General features: G+C 36.7%; 1 long non-coding RNA gene across 1 annotated transcript; it reads right to left on the reverse strand.

Annotated features, from left to right (window-relative positions):
* Positions 1–7,563: 7,563 nt before the first annotated feature.
* LOC114301019 (uncharacterized) lies at positions 7,564–10,429 on the reverse strand. The gene is made up of 3 exons (XR_014349969.1): positions 9,927–10,429; positions 8,180–8,482; positions 7,564–7,965 (listed from the first exon to the last, which is right to left on the reverse strand). It is a non-coding gene; the product is annotated as an uncharacterized LOC114301019 (long non-coding RNA).
* Between the last annotated feature and the right edge of the window lie 8,147 nt (positions 10,430–18,576).

Consider the following 18,576-nt stretch of genomic DNA (forward strand, 5'->3'; position numbering starts at 1 on the left):
AAAGCCTTCGGGCTTGAACTCCAGAATGCTCACCTATACATATATATATACAAACAGTGAGCTAAAGCCCAGTGAATAACATTAAGGTAAAGAGGTTAGTGAACGAAATCCGAACATATCAAAAGCAGAAAATAGATCATAGCATAATCATCCTTATATCAGAACATAATAATGGTACATCTCATAGAACACATCACAGAACGTCTTCCGACTAGAGTAACTGGTTCCGGATACCGATTAAACACATATCACCACAATGAAGTGGCTAACAAGATCTCGTAATTACTTGTATGTCATGGACCCGCATTTTCATGCCTTCCCCCATGACTTGAGACTATCTAAGGATGCCATAATAAATTTCAAACTTGGCATGTTCGCTCACGTAAACAGATAACATTTCAAAAATCATAGCTTATCATATTTCATTTGGAACATAATTCATATAAACGTATCTTTACAATAACGTTACTCACAGTGGTTCTCGCAAATGGTTAATCAATCTTCAGATGTTGACCTACAATCACAAAAGTACATAACACAACATATCTCATTATTACACGTTCACATGGCCAACACAGCTTAACTTTCATTACGTTAGTTCTTGTTCATACTTAGCACATTGATTAAAACACACACACACTTACAGTCTCGAAACCTAGTACATTCTTTTCTTAGTGTGTTTCTAATCCATAACCTCATTATCAAAGCTTAATTAAGGCTTAGGAATGCTTAAGATGCAATGAGGATGCCAAAACATGAATTGGAACACTTAGGCAAAATTTCTGAAAATAAGGTCCCCGCTCGAGCGTAGACTTCCTTGCTCGAGCGGACATGTAAAATGAGAGGTGCCGCTCGAGCGTGAATTACTACGCTCGAGCGACCTGCAAACTTGGAAAAAGTATTGGTTGGTCAAAATCCACACTCGAGCTACAACTCCCAAGCTCGAGCGTATCAACAACATACAAAGGGTTCGCTCGAGCGTCCAAGTGGTCACTGGAGCGGAGAGCTCAAGTCTGAGAAAATACTGAAAGCTCGCATTATCCGCTCGAGCGCAGGTTTCCTCGCTCAAGCGGACTGTAAAGTCTAGGTTTCTAAAAATAGAGTTTGAGCTTCAAAATGCGATTTCAATGGCTACACTCATGCATGGCTTGTTTTTAAAGCTCGAAAACTTTTCTAAAACATGAACACATGGTTGTTTACAAACTCTTTTGCACGAGCTCTTGCATGAAAGATTTCCAAACTATTTTCTTGATTTCCTCAAAACATGCAAATGGTTGTCATGAACTCATGAATTTCCAGAACATTATGCAAGGTATGAACTCACATGCTAGCAATGACTTCAAAACTCAAACTCAAAACGAAGGAACCAAAGGTTAATCTCCAAGAATGCACATGCAAGTCATCTACGACCTCAAAGACCCACTTCTCTTGCTAATTTTATGAAATTGGCTCAAAGATGAGTTGAAATCATGATGCATGGAAGTTAGCTGCAGAAAATATGCTCAAGACTCTTACCTAGAGCTTTGATTTTCATAAATGAGAGATGAATCTTCCTAACCTCCTTCCTCTTCTTCAAACCCTAAGCTTTCTCACTCTCTTTGAGGCCAACTCTCTCTCTCTCTCTCTCTCTCCCTCTCTAGCTTGAATTCTCTCAGAATAAAGAATCAAATAAGTAAAATGTAAACATTCCCTCACTCAAGCTGAAAACACACGTGCACACACCTCACTTCTCCTCAAAATGCCCACGTGGTTATGCATGCAAGGCTCCAACACACACAAAGGTTGTGATCCCCTACACTCAACATCACCAAAGCCTTAGCACACCATACTCTTAATCACATCTTGGATTATTAATAGGATTAGATTAGGTACCAATCATGCATCAATTAAATCAAACCTAAGTAACCTTAATTTATTCAGGTTAGCACGAAAGTCAATTAATCCAAAATAGTTCCCATCAAGGCTCAATTTAATCACAAGTGATTTTTACTAAACTGAATCAATTTTTGATAAAATATGCCATAGCATTCTAAAAATTCCAAATAACATATTAGTGCAACTAATTCCGAATTCGGATGCCGATAAAGCTTTCAATTTACATATTAAAGCGAAATTCCAAACAGATATTTCTACAAGTAACAGATAGAAAACCAACTATTGTGCAGATTACATAATAAACCAAAATTTATTTTAATCCTCTCATTAACATCCTTAATTACCGATTAGTGGCTAATTGTGGATCGAGGTTATTACAAGTTGCCACCGTTACCGCCAGAATATTGCCACCAAAGAATTTTCAAAATTTTGAGAGTGGGTAGGTTTTGAAGGTGTGATTTGGGAAAGATGGATGGGTGGTGATGGAGGTGGGTGCTCTCATAAACCCTAATTCATGATGCAGCAGATGTGTAAGTTTAATTGTGAGATAAGGTGTCCCAAAATTAATGATGTCTTTTATAGTAATTTTATTTAAGGTTATTATTGTAACAAAAAAAAAACTAAAAATTAAAGAGTCCAAAATAATTTATAGAGTATTAATAACAACACTCTTTCTATACTATCACAATCTCAAAACCAGATTTTTCACTTCCTCCCCCCTCCACCACACACACACACACACACACGCACATATCATGCCCAACACCTTTTCTTTTAGTTAAAAGATTAAACCCAAACAGGATTTTCTATTTCCAAAGTAAACACGCACTGTCCGCAACTCCAACAAGAAGCTCAAACCCCACTACTGTGACCCCAGTGACCCCCACTACTGTGTTTCTTGTTGTGCTTAAAATGGCACAGTTTCAGTCTTTTTTTTTTATTTATGTTTTCACTATGTTTTTGGGCGTAATAAATTACATTTTGTCTTAAACTCTAAAATAAAAAATAAATTTTAAGAATTAAATCCTAAACTCTAAACCTTAAAATAAAAAAATAAAAAAGAATTAAACCCTAAAATAAAAAACTAAATTAAATAAATTTTTAGAATTAAACCCTAAACCCTAAAATAAATAAATAAATAAATTTTAGGACAAATTACAGAAATGGTCCCTATAGTTTACCCTTGGTTTCATTTTGATCCCTGCACTTCTAATTGTTTCAATTTTGCCCTTGCAATTTGGTTTTTGCATCGAACTGATCCAATAGTTAACCGCCGTTGCGATTTTCGACAGAAACCCATTTCCCCTAAGGGCAAGGTTGTCATTTCGACACCCACATACCTATTTTCTAGCCCGAATATGCAACCCACATGATCTGTGTAAACAAATAGGGGATTAGGGTTAGAAAAGGGGTTAAAAAAGGGAATACAACAAATTGGTGAGAGGTGAGGCTTGAATTCAGAGGTGTCTGAAGGAAATTTGATATTTAAATCAAATCCATTAAAGCAAGAAAGCAGCAAGCCAAGTCGATGGCTTTGAGAGATGCTTCATCTGGGAGCCCTCAATATGGTATTTGACTTTTCTGACAAACATTTGTTTGTTTATGTATATTGCCGTCTTCATTTTGGTCCCTCTACTTCATAGTGGTTAAACGGTGATTTATGTATACATATAGGTTATTTGTATTTCGATTCACGTTTGTTTGTTTGTTTGTTTTTTCTTCTTGTTGGACTAATCTAAGATGCACCTTTCTATATGTTGGATTCTTTGTTTTGTTCCCTCTTTTGTTGACATTGGTTCCCACACGAATAGACATGCACATGGGGAAAAGTAATCAATCCCTGACAAATTTTGATTAATTTATTTATTTTATTTAATCTCACAGATCCTGATAGTGATTACTTCACTTTAAAAATGCATCATGGGGGAACATTTGTATGTAATCCAAATAGGTTGTATATGGGGGAGAGGGGGGGGGGGGAAAACATACTTTGACTACTGCAAAGCTGATTACATGAGTATGTTATACATAGAGGATTTGGTGGAGAAATTGGATTGTACTAGAAGCATGTTATATTACTACAGACTGTCTGATAAAGATTTTACTAGTGGGTTAGTCAATTTAAAGAATGACAATGAGTTGATGGGTATGCTAAAATTCTTGAATAGAAGTAAGCACATTGATTTCTATTTGGAACAGTATCCTATAACACAACCTAGTTCAATACTGATTGATGACATTGATGAGTTGTTTAGAGGTGAAGATGTGTTTCATAGGTATATGGATGTAGTAAAAGCTCAGTTCCAAAAGGATGGTGGTGGAGAAGCTGAGTTAGAGCAAGGTAAGGGTTTAGCAGAAGTTGATGATTTGTTTGATAGTGGATATAATGAAGGTTCTCAGACAGAGTCCACAGATTTGGAGGAATATGAGGATAGTGAAATTGATGAAAGTGAAGATGACATGCTATTTGAAACTCATGTGGATATGAATGTGGAATGGGTGGTTTAATGAGGAATAATGTCATTGATGAAGCATGTACTCATGAAGCACAAGTTGAAGAGAGGTGGGAGGATGAGTCAGCTTCAGATGAGCTGAGAAGCATTGATTCATCAACTGAATGTGAGGATAATGGGAAGAAGAAAGAAAAATACCCTTAATTTAATATGCATACAGATATGGTTGAGCCCCAATTCAAAGTTGGGATGTTGTTTAGGACTTCCCAAATCTTTAAAGATGCTGTCAGACAACATGCTATAAAGACTGGAAAAGCAATCAAGTTGGTCAAAAATAACAGCCTTACGGTGAGAGCCAGCTGTAAGCCTCCATGCAAGTAGGTCTTGTTTGCATCTAAAGTTCAAGGGGAAAATAGTTTTCAAATAAAAACCTACCACCCCACACACAATTGTGGCAGAGTTTTCCACAATAGACAAGTCAATTCCACTTGGTTGTCCAAATAGTACATGGAGACACTTAAAACCAACCCTACATGGCCCTTGTCTGCTTTCCAAAAACCTGTGCAGATGGACCACAAAGTTGGGGTGTCAAAGGGTCAAGTTTATAGGGCCAAGAGGAAAGCACAAGAGTTGATTGAGGGCAGCCATGAGGAACAATATGCAAAGCTGTGAGATTATTATGAAGAAATTAGAAGATCAAATCTTGAATCAACCATTATTATGCAGGTTCATGAGATTCAGCCATAGGATGAGGATGAGAATAATGTTGGGAAGTCAAGATTTGAAAGGATTTATATATGTTTGGGGGCTTCTAAGAAAGGCTTCATTGCAGGATGTAGGCCATATATTGGAGTGGATGCTTGCCATTTGAGAGGTCCTTACAAAGGCCAGTTGCTTCAATCTGTGGCCATTGAAGGTAACAATAACATTTTTCCAGTGGCTTTTGCTATGGTGGAAAAGGAAACAAAATCCTCATGGAAGTGGTTCCTGGAGATACTACAAGAAGATTTAAGGATAGGCAACCACAAAGGGTTCACAGTCATGTCTAATAAACAAAAGGTAAAGGTTTTGGTATTCTTTCACTTTAATTTAATTAGTCTTTTGTGGATAACCTATATTACTTGCTTTTGGCTTGGCTTTTAATTGTTATTGTCTTGGTTTTTGTTTTTGTTTTTGTTTTTTTGTTTTTGTTCATTTATGTTTGTTATAGGGACTGATTCCAGCAATTACAGAGGTGTTTCCATATGCTGAGCACAGATTCTATATTAGGCATTTCTACAACAACTTCAAAGACAACTTCAAGGGCATTCATTTAAAAGAAATTTTGTTTTGTGCAACCAAAGCCACATATGTGCAAAGGTTTCAATATCATATAGAAGAGATGAAGAAGACAGATGAAGATGCTTTCACATGGTTGGTAGACAAAGCACTTTGCTTCTGGAGCAGGTCCTATTTCACAACATACAACAACTGTGATGAGTTAGACAATAACATGTGTGAGAGCTTCAACAGTTTGATTCTAGATGCAAGAGGTAAGACTATTTTGCCACTGCTTAAGGATATTAGATGCATTTTGATGAAGAGGATGCAAATAAGGAGAGAAAAAATGAGGGCATATGAGGGTCCTATATGTCCTAACATCCAAAAAAGACTAGAGAAGAGGAAATTGGATGCATACAATTGCATTGCAATTTGGGCAGGGGAACAAAAGTACCAAATGCTTCAATGGACAACAATTTGTGGTTGATCTAGAAGATAGCACTTGTCATGTAGAAAATGGGAGTTAACTGGTATCCCATGTTGTCATGCAATAGCAGCCATTTATGATAAACATGAGAACCCTGAAAAATATATGGCACACTAGTTCAAGAAAGAGACTTATATGGCCTTTTGTGAGCCACTAATCTACCCTATCAATGGATCTGAAATGTGGCCTAAGTCAGTGTTAGATGCACCATTGTCCCCTAGAGTCAAAAAATAACCAGGGAGGCCAAAGAAATTGAGGAGGAAAGATACAGATGAACCCAAAAACCCCTACAAGTTGAAGAGAAAACACACTATAACCACATGTGCCACATCTGGTCAGCTTGGACATAATAAAAGAAGTTGCAAAGGTCAACCAGTTGAAGACAATACTATAAAGGCAAACTCACCTGTAAGTAAAGTTATTGTCAATTTATTTGACTCTTACATTGCAATTTGTATGAGGCATTGATTTATTAATTACATTACATTTCACCATGTCTGAAGGTAAGACTAATGGGTACAAAGCCAAACATGGCAAGGAGAAGTAAAACAAAGGTTGCTGCTGCAGGAGGTAGTGGCAGTCAACCAAGCATGGGCACCAAGGCAAATACAGCAAATATAATACCTATTGGCAGTCAACCAAGCATAGGCACCAAGGCAAAGACAGCAGCTGCAAAACCTAGTACCACTCAACCAAGCATGGCCACCAGGGCAAAGACAACAGCTGAAAGACCTAGTGCCAGTCAACCAAGCATAGTCACCAGGGCAAGGGCAACAGCTGCAAAAGGTATTAGCAGTCAACTAAGCATGGCCAAAAAGGCAAAGGCAGCACTTGTAAGAGCCAGTGAAAGTCAACCAACCATGGCCAAAAAGGCAAAGTCAAGGCCAAACATTGAACCATGAATGCCTACCTTGGCAAGGTCAACACCACCACCTGGATTTACTTGCATTTCCACAACTCAGTCATCAACATCTGCACCTACAAACTCATTCATGTTTAGGGGGAGAAGATTTGTGTCCTTATCTCCACAGAAACAAGCTGCAACTAGTGCAACCAACAATAAGACTGCAAATTAGTGGCAGTCAAGGACAAAGCCCAATTGTCTTTTGTACATGAACTGCTATGATGTACTATTTTCTGCTAGGGTTGACAATGTTGATCAATTTTTTGTAGTTACACTTTTTGACTAGATGTGCTCATCATTTTGCTGGTTTGTAATCACTTTTGTTGATCAACTATTGTATTTAGTTTGTCTTTTGTTGGTGAACAATGTGATTGCCTTTTGTTGTTTAATGAATGAATATTGACCAAGTGTCTTTGTTTTATTCTTATTGCCGTTTGGGATTGTATAGTTCTGTTTGTTGGAAATGCCAGTCAATATTACCAAATCACAACACATTATACATTTGTATGTTATCCAATTGCAGTCTAACATTGATCACAAAGCTCACAAAATTCAATACATAATCTTCAAATGGCATTGCAATACACAAAAATACAAAACCCATTTCATTTCAGCTATTCAGACAACATTACAGATGGTTATCATTGCATATGCTATTCTAGCATTGTTTACAAAACTAACACAATCCAAATTCAAAACATTAAAACATGAAACACCTACATCTACAATTCTTATTCCCATTATGTCGAATCATTGTCATTGTTGCTACCAGCAATTTCTCCATCTTGCTCTGTTGTGAGGTAGCACCACAAGAAAAATATCCATAACATCACTACAAAGATCAGCAGCTTCCTTTCTCTTCCTCTATGCAATCGGACCTGGTCTTCAATGACCACAATTCTTCTAAGTAATCCATTAATCACCTCTTGAACTCGAGTACCAGCAGGAGGATCAACCCACATGAAGAACCCACAAGCACCCTTACTCTGCATTTATCAAACAAAAAAAAAAGGGGCAAATTACAGAATGACTCAACAAAGGATAAATATATATATATATATATATATATATTCACTTACTCCATATCTGCATTTATTAAATCAAAAAAAAATCAAAATAGCATGATTGAACACAAGAAAAAGATACACACACACACACACACACACACACATATATATATATATATATATATTAACTTACTCCATAACGGGGACAACCCAGAAACCTTCTTGAGGGATTATTCTTAGTCCAAGATGTGCATACTCGAGCCCTCAACCCACATTGGCAACAGATTGATTCCATTTTATTTCTCTCATCTTCTTCGTCTTGCTCTCAACGTACATACGTAATATATTACGTATATATATCTATATATCAGTTGCAGAATTAGGGAAAATGGGTATGGGGGTGTTGAAATTACAACCTTGCCCTTGGGAGAAATGGGTTTCCGTCGAAAATCCCAACGGCGGTTAACTATTGGATCAGTTCGATCCAAAAACCAAACTGCATGGGCAAAATTGAAACAATTAGAAGTGCAAGGACCAAAATGGAACTAAGGGTAAACTATAGGGACCATTTCTGTAATTTGTCCTAAATTTTAAGATTTAAACCCTAAACCCTAAATCTTAAACCTTAAACCCTAAAATAAAATAAAAAATAAATTTTAAGAATTAAACCTTAAACCCTAAACCCTAAAATAAAAAAATAAATTAAATAAATTTTAAGAATTAAACCTTAAACCCTAAACCTTAAAATAAAAAAAATAAATTTTAAGAATTAAACCCTAAACCCTAAAATAAAATAAAATAAAAAATTTAAGAATTGAATAAAAAAAAGTGTAATTTATCACGCCAAAAAACATAGTGAGAACATGAAAAAAAAAGTAGAAGAAGAAGAAGAAGAGAAGAGAGAGAGAGAGAAAGAAAAGGCTGAAACTGTGCCATTTTAAGCATAGCAAAGGATACAGCAGTGAGGGTCACAGTAGTCCCCGTTTTCAACCCATGTTAGATATTATAATCAAAAACATTTTTCTCAAACTAGAACCACACACATATACATTGTTAAATATATCAAAAAGTCTGGTAACCTAAATTTACTGACCCAGATTTTTCTGGGTTAGTGTTTGTGTGCTGAAAATTATGTTTGTGTAGTATGGGATTTATATATAGAATAAATCTAAATCACAAAATGATAATTTTTGATAATTTCTAGGTAATTAAGTTTGAATTCGTATTATTATTATTATTATTATTATTATTATTATTATTATTATTATATTGGTATAATTAAAATTATGAACCAATTCTTTCTTTGGCTGCATTATCTACCAAACAAGGCACTAAGATCCATACGTCCATATGTATCAGTACATATATACATTTTTTTTTTATCAACAAAAGATAAATTTTATTGATGAACCAAAAGAGTATTACATCAATAAAGAAAGCGATGAATGCAAAAAGCATCAAAATGAAACAAACCAATCCCAACTAGGTTGAGACCGATAAGTCCGCCCTATCCTCTACTAGCACACCATCAAAAGTTGGTAAGTAACCAACCGCAATACATATATACATATATCCTGTAACCATAGTAAAAATTAAAGGAAAATGAGAAGAAAGAGCTATGAAATATAGGTACTCCAAAAATGTTACCGCACGCGTACCGGCTACTTACGGGGTGCGGGTGCGCATACTAATACGACTGCACGCATATCAGGTATGACAAATATGAATCGAGCATGTTTTATACAGTCTGTAAAATCCCGGTACACGATGGGTACGTTTTTGGGTACGCCAGGGTAAAAACAGAATTTTCTGCAATTTTAAGGATACCGGAGCAATTGTTTTGGTCCATTTAAAAAAATTAAAAAAAAAAGATTGGGGTTCTTTTGTAATAACTAAAACATGAAACAAATGAAATTAGGGTTACTTGTTCTATTCGATACCTACAGTCGGCTCAAGAAGAGAGAAAACGATCGACTCCAAGAAGGTGCTGATTCTCTCCTTTGAAGAACACAATCTAGTGAGTTTTTCTTCGATTCTTCCTCCACTTCCTCTTCCTATTCGATTCTTCTTCCTCTTTCTTTCATTTTTTTAAGATTTTTTTGTCTTTCTTCACAACAAACGAACAATCGATCCTCTGTTTTTTTGGTTTATTTTTCTTCGATTCTTCTTCCTCTTTCTTTCATTTTTTTTTCTTACTTAGCAAAAAACGAATCTGTCCTCTTTTTTTTCCCTTTTTTTTTATTCGATTCTCCCCTTTGATTCTCTCTTTGTTTGATTCGATTCTTCTTCCTCTTTCTTGAACTCTCCTTCATTTTCTTTCCCTGATGTATGTATATATATTTTTTTTATGCAACTTGCAAGTCTAGAATGACCCACAGCACTAGAAGTGAAAAAATTGTTATTTAAATTGTTAGAATGACCCACTATACTAGAATAACCCACAGCCACTGGAATTTCAGCAACTTGCAAGTCTTTTTCTCATGCAACTTGCATGTCTAAAATTGTTATTTAAATATTTGAAAAATTATATTCTCCAATGAAGTGAAAAAATTCACAAATTATTTTGTTAAATGGTTATATAATTTATATTGTAAGAATATGAGTTCATCAAGAAGTATAGGTTCAAATGCAAGTGCCTCTGCAAGTGTTCTCTTTGGGGTTAGTTTGTTTTTAGCATGAAATTCTCTTTTCTATTTTTTTTTTTAATGACATTAAAATAGCTCATTGATTTACTTTAGTATTGATATTGTTAAAAAATGATTTACTTCTTCTTCTTTTTTTTTTGTAATTTCTCTTTTTAATTATGTTATTAAATTTTAATTTATATACTGGATGTTTAGCTCTAATATCGCAGTCGCACCCGTATCATATTTTTTTTTAAAAAAAATTACCATATTGACGTTCCCGTCTCGTACCGCACCCGCACTTCTTAGGGAGGAGATAATGGGTAGCGACAAGATAGAGGTAGAAGGAGAGGGTATAGTGGGTTGGCTACTGCAATACAGTTATGAGAGGCAGAGAAGAAAAGAGAAAAGAGAAAAGAGGAAAAGAAAAAAAAAATGTTTTGGGGGCAAAAAGAAAGAAAAAAAAAAAGGCAAAAAAGTCATTTTATTAATCTATTTTGAGGCTAATGTATGCCTCACGTGTGCTTAATTCAATGCGTGTTACACATGCACAATTGTTTCTAGACTATAAGGAAGTAATGTGTTTTTCTATCAAACCAAAAGAGAGGTAAAATGTAATTAACCCATAATTGTAATATAGTTTTCATATATTTTTATACATCTTGTACATATTTTATAATGCTCTTTTTTTTATATATATTTTTCAACATTAACAATGACATCCCTAAAAACTATTTTTAGACTTTTTTAAATTTAAAAAAAAAAAAAAATAGGTAGAATGTTTGGTTGGAAATTCCAACGTGATGGGTTGGTTAATCATATAATATCAAAAGTTAACCAGACCTAATCCTAATGAATGTGAAGTTTATAAATGTGTGGCTTGAGTCATCAATGCTTAATGAGTTAAAACATGATTGAGTTGCTTAATTAGTGTAAGAACCACAAGTTGCTTAATTTCATCTAAAATCACAAGATAAACAACCCGTCACAATTTGGTTAACTTACACTTTTTAAAGGGGTACACAAACGCTTCCCATTGTATGACCAAATTTTCCCAATGATTGATTTGTACATCTAGGGTTTTGTTATCATTTCTCTCCAATACATGGAGTGAGTTAGAATGCTCATTGTAAGTGCTTCTCTTCCTGCAGTTTAAAATTTAGGTTGTTCGGTTGGAATGAGATTCCATTCATTCAAGTTTGTTTGGGGTGTCCTAAATAAGTGTATTTTTTATCTTTTTGAACTAAAAAATTAAGAAAAAAAATATAGATGTTTGAGTTAATTTTTTGACTTTTTATAGAAAAATGTGTATTAAAAAATTGTATAAATTAGTGTGTAGGGAAACATTAGGATTGAGAGTTGTGCAGCCGTAATTTTTGACTTTTGGTGAATAGTGATAACTTTTTAACTTTTTGAATAACTTTTTGGCTTTTCGATTTTTTTCAATTTACCAAACTTGGCCTTAGTCTGGGCTTAACCTCCAACTTAAATTGATTTGCCTAATCACAATACAAGTAATGGCGGTATGTAGTTTATTTAAAAAATAAAATAAAAATTAATAGCAAATGTGAGATTTATCTTTAAAAATTAAAAATTAAAGGATCTAAATATTTAAATTGCATACAAATGTTGAACACATCTTTCATACTCCTATCCTTGTCACATGTGATGAACACAAATACTTCAGAAAAAATAAAAAAAGTTCATGTAATACAAATTACAAACAGAAAAGCTTTTATAACACATACCACCACCACTATCCTACCACCACCATTGCTGCGGATTCTACTACTGCCACCGCCACCTTATTACAATCATCGTCACCACCACCATACCTACTATTGTTGCCTTTGTTGCGACTACCTACCATATAGGCCAACACCATCATCACCACTAATATATAAATTAGAAAATCACAATCAAATGTAATAGTTACTTTTTATCTAAAAAAAACATAGCCCTAAATGTCAATTTTACTAGTGTTATATGTCTAGTTAACCTAATGCATTCCTACAAAAGATCTGAATTAATTGGAATGGTGACTCAGCTGAGGATAGACCAATGCTGAAGTGACAGACCAGTAAAAAGACTTAGTTAATGGGCAATATTGTGGCCATGGCCATTTTCAAATGTACAAAAACTTCCTAAGTGTGGCTTTTTTTGGGTCCTCCTGTGATGAGAGGCATTTCTCTAGTGGTAGGCAGTCCTTTCACTACCTAAGAGATAAAAATAAAATAAAATATTATAAAAAAAAATTGAGATTATATGACTACCCAATTATAATTACATAATAGAACATCTTCAACAGTGTTTTCATAATCGTGTCAATAGCACAAAAAATAAATTTTAATAATGTGCTATCTATTGTGATAAATTTAACATGATACTCTCAATCGTGGCCCTGTTTGGTAGAACTGTGGGAAAATACTTATACCTTATGCCTTAACAGCTTATAACTTATAACTATGAACATAAGTTGATTTCTGACTTATAAATTAAGCATCTCCTTCACTCAAAGAATAAGCCGATTTCTGACTTACAAAAAGTTATAAGCTGCATTATTAAGCTAAACCAAACACATCAAAATAGCTTAAATTAAGCTGAAAGCTGAAATAAGCAGCTTTTAAGCTGCACCAAATAGGCACCGTGTCATACATGGCATGATTTGAGAAAAATGTCAAATTTCACTATATTATCTCATAAAAGTGCCACTTCAGTTAAGTTAATGTGAAATTTATAAGTTTGATATCATACAATGTTGACAAGTGTACTATGAAGTTACATTATACTAAATAGTTTACTAGAATATCTGAAGTAATTTTTACTTTCATATATTTTTTAATTATCAGTCAATTATTTTTTTCTAATTATCAATTACTTTTTTTTTTTTTTACCCGTCACAAGGTCTTAAAAATAAATTTAGAAAGTGGACTTCTATATCATTTTTCAATTGTATTTTATTTAGGATTTTGTGAAGATGAGAAGCTTAAACATATTATACATTATGCATAAAGGTACATATAATAAAAAATATACAATCTTTTAAAACATTTTTAGTTAACAAGACCATTTTAATTTTTATTAATTATTGACATAAATATATATATATATATATATATATATAGATGTACATGATTGTATATACTGATCATAAAAAAATAACAGAAATTACAAATAAACCTCTTGAGATTTGCTTAAAATATATATTGTTTCTGGATCTGAAAAATTAAATCCCTCCCCTTAAAATTTCTAATGTCATAATAAATGCCCTTATATTAATATATTATCAAGTCAATTAACAGTTTTTAATGATGTCAGAAATTTATTTCAATTAATAATTCAAATATTTTTATTATTGTTTAGAAGAACAACTAAAAATTTTATTTTTTCAATTAATTCAGTTTAATAAAAAATTATGAAAATGATGTATTTGTAATTTACCCTAAAAAATATCGACCAGATCTTCACATGAGGCCTCAAGTTTTCGTTTTGATCATTTTCAAAAGGTCCCATTGAAAAAAAAAGAAAAAAAAAAGAAGGTGAAATTCTATTTACACATCACTAATCCTCTCAGTACACACCATTAACAGATTAAATTTATATTCCAATAATATCCTCAAATGAAAAGACCATTAGAGACAATATGGGAGTGTATTCTATCCATTCAAATATTTCGGATATAAAAACAAAAAACACTCTTCACACACCATTATCATATAGAGACATAAACATCCAAAATAAAATATCCAAAATAAATTAGTTTTGAAGATTTAGGATTTAAAAATATTGAAATTAATTGGTTTTAGGATTTAAGAATATTAAAATCAATTGATTTTGAAGATTTGCACACCGTCAAATGATACTAAGATTGTTCATGTAGAACAATGTAACAATGAAAATGTCAATTTAATACTTAGGGCCTGTTTGGTAACGTTTACGTTTTCAATTTATATTTACAAAAATTTTATAAACTGGTTTTTGTTTATTTTTAGAAAAACATAAACTACAAACACGTTTGGTTTAGACAAAATATTTTAAAAAATTTAAAAATATAAAAAAGAGTGAGAAATAGCAAGTGGGTGGTGGGTGGTGATGAGTGGTGGCGGCGGAAGACGATGGTGGAAAATGATGGCAGGTGGTGGGTGGTGGTAGCACAAGACGGTGGTAGAAAGTGGTGGCCAGTGGCCAGTGGCGGGTGGGTGAGTGGTAGTGGCGAAAGATGGTGGTGACAAGTGGCCGCGGAAGGCGGTAGTGGAAAACGGTGATGGGTGGATGGATGGTGGTGGCAGATGGGTGGTGGATAGCGGGTAGTGGTGGGTGGTGGTGGCGGATGGTGGTGGTGGGTGGATGGGTGGGTGGGTGGGTGATGGTGGCAGGTGGTGGTGGTGGTGACGGTAGTGGTGGCAGGTGGGTGGTGGTGGCGGGCGGGTGGTGGTGACGGTAGGTGGTGGTGGTGGTGGTGGCGAGTGGGTGACAGGTAGTGGTGCGTGGTGGTGACGGGTGGGTGGTGGGTGGTAGTGGTGGTGGCGGGGGGTGGGTGGTGGTGGCGAATGGGTGGTAGGTGGGTGGCAGGTGGTGGTGGGGGGTGGGTGGTGGGTGGTGATAGCGGAAGACGGTGGTGGAAAATAGTGACGGGTGGTGGCTAGTGTTGGATGGTAAAAAAAAAAAACTGAAAACTGAAAACTGAAAACGGAAACACATTTTTTGAGTTTACATTTTTTGGCCAAATTTATAAATTGAGACCACTGATTTATAAATCAAAAATTTATCAAACAAGTTTTTATTTGAATTTTTAAAATTTTTGTAAATATAAACTGAAAACGTAAATGTTACCAAACGGCACCTTAGCTTTTTTATTTATTCTTTATCTTGTTTGTGTAATCATTAGGAAGATAACTTCATTGGTCACATGTTCGGATAACCAGAGTTGAACTTTTACACAATGTTCGACTATTTTTATTTGAACAAAACAATTTTATTCAAGTTATTAAGGTTGACCAACTTATAAATGTTCATAAATAAAAAATTGAACATTTTAATTCCTTAAGAATTTTATTTTTTAAATTTAATTCAATTCAATAATTTAAAAAAAAGAAGCAAACAACATATAAAATTTAATATATGTTCAACATTCAACATAATAAGTTTGAACGGGTTGAAATTGTTTAGCATATGAAGTATGAACGTATTTATTTTGTTCAATATAAATATTTTGAACATATAAAATTTGTTTAATTTTATTTTTTTGTATGATGATGTTATATTCAGACAAACAGAGTTGAGCCAAACTCGAAATAGATTTTGCTATGGAAGTTGAATCGGTAACCAAATCAAAAGAAGATAGAAAAAAAAACATATCAAGTTGAGAATCAAAGGTGTGAATCATGGTTGAAAATGACAAATCTTCAACACTGACAACACACCAGTAAAACAACGGCAAGATGACAACAAAGATAGAGATCTAAAACAATAAAAAAACATTGACAAGCCAACGACAAAACGACAGCGAGGATAGAGATGTGAAACGACGAGAATGCACAAGCCGAACGCAACCCTCCGCCAACAATGGAGATTTTCAACACTGATTGATGATGGAGATCTATGGTGTCTTGAAGATGGAGGTCTCTGATATTCTGAAGATGGAGACATTTAGGTGTGGGTTTGTGGTGTGTTATCTTAGGGCTAGTAATAGAAAGTTAAGATGTAAACTAAGATATTTTCAAATTCTAAAAATTGAAGTAGTGCTATTTACCTCTATCTTTTTTCTTAGGATCCCACATCTTTTTTTTTTTTAATTCCAATTTTGTTTAAACATAATGAGAGGGGAGATTTGCACCTGACTATACGGCCGAGCTGAGATAACGTCAGACGTGACGGACCTCGTAGTGCCGAGGTAATCTCTGTTGACATGGCCAGCGGCCTGCCTTGCACGGTCGGAAATATTGATCGGTCAGGCACCAACTGGCATAGTTGAGTTGCGTCTTGAACGTGTTGGATGGAGCTTGGGTTAGCGGATGCTGACCGGGCTAAAAGGCAGCCCGAGCTAGTCCGTGGGCGCGATCAAGGCCGGTGCACCTTGGACCGGTCAGTCGATATAAAGTGGCTTCGTGTGACCAAGATTGAAGGTAGACCGGTTGAAGGCCGACATGCCTCGCAACCAGATGGTCATGATGAACCGACCAATGATAGTTCGGCCGAGGTGGGCAGGCTTTCGCCTGATGCCAAGTTATAGGTCGGTGACACATAGCTCGGTTATGAGGATGTAATAACAACTCTCCACAAGTGACAGGCCGGTTGTGGTACTACGGTTAAGTATGCCACCTGGGCCAATGGCGTGAAGGAGAGGACATCCGCTCCACGCACGCCTCAATACCGTTGGGCAGTTCTATATGTACTGGAGGGAGGACTAAGCCTTTACACGCGTAAGGTGGTGAGAGGCGAGCACTGCCACCTGTCCAGGGAAGGACAGCAGAGGTAGTGCGCGCACAATCTTGAGGCTGCATGGCCAGCCTAGAAATATGGAGGAAGAGGGACGTTGGAGGTAAGCGAATTCATCCTATCAAAAACTCTCTCTCTCTGATAGCCTTCTTCTTTAGCTAGTGGCCTGACTTGATCGTCGGAGGGTCTTTCCGGTACACCACCGCCGGGCAGCTCACCATTTTTGTGTTGCAGAGATAGATGCCGTCGCAAGAAGCTTAACAACCAAGGAGTACGGAAAACAGAGGATATTTCGCCCCCGTACAACTGGCACCGTCTGTGGGAAGTTTTTTGATACTCAACCCTTGTTCTCAGAGCTTCTTCGATCATTTCCATGGCCAACAACGGCGAAGCCCCACTGTCCGTCGTCGATGGCGTCACCCCTGAGTACGCCTGCTTGAGAGAAGGTCCTCTAAATATTCCAACCATGGCAGGCCTAGAAACTCCTTCGCGGAGTGCACGAGACAAACGCGGAAGAAGTGCTGATCGCTCGCAGAGTCCTGAAGGCCGCAGACGCCGAGGGGAGTCCTATGCGCAGCGCCTGGAGCACAAACTCAAGGACCAAGACGCCGTCATTCGCAAGATGGCGGCGGAGATGGAGCTGCTGAAACGCCAGATCAAAAGGAAGGGTGTTGCTGGAGAGGGCAACCTCAGTGAGCGCACCCTGTCCCCTCGTTGGAGCTGTCGCCGCCAGGGGAGGACCCACTCTCTCTCCATCACCAAGAACTATGGGGTTGGAGGCTCCAGCCAAGGGGAGGGTAGGTCCCTCTCTCGCGACAACACATACCGCCCCTCACGCCCGACGCCGACGTCGAGATCCTCTTTCTCCACACGTTCCAGGGACTTGAGGGATGTATTGGAAGAGAGGGCGTGCTGTCGGAAGGCTCGAAGAGTGCCGACACTGCAGAGGTTAAGCGCTCCAGTGCGTCACAGTGAGGAAGTGGCGATGTCGGCCCCCAAAGTGATGGCCCCTGCGCTGGAGGACAAAGAGCTGGCGCGACTTACAGCGACGCCGCTGTCTCCAGAGATTGAGAGTACGCCACTCCCTGCCGGATTCCACCAGCCAAAGTTCACTTTGTACGACGGCAAAACGGATCCGTACATGCACGTGAGTCATTATCGGCAGGTGATGGCTGGCCACCGGCGCAACGATGCTCTGATGTGTCTCATATTCCCAGCAAGCTTGGGAGAATTGGGTCTGAAGTGGTTTGAAAGGCTCCCGGAGGGGAGTATAGAGGGGTGGCAGCAGCTAGCGGAAGCCTTCGTCACCAAATTCAAAACTAGCACACGAACGCCGAAGGAGGTCGACCATCTCCTGGGCGTCAAGATGGAGTCTGGGTGTTCGTTGAAGGCATACAATGCGAAATACTGGGAAACTTACAATGAGATCCTCGACTGCCCCACCAATCTGGCGATCACTCAGTACAAACGGGGCCTCCCAATCGGACATAGGCTGCGAGATTCGCTCACGATGCATCAACCTACAACC

This window comes from Camellia sinensis, chromosome 14 (assembly GCF_055761805.1).
Source record: "Camellia sinensis isolate YWXY chromosome 14, ASM5576180v1, whole genome shotgun sequence".
Lineage (NCBI taxonomy): Eukaryota > Viridiplantae > Streptophyta > Magnoliopsida > Ericales > Theaceae > Camellia > Camellia sinensis.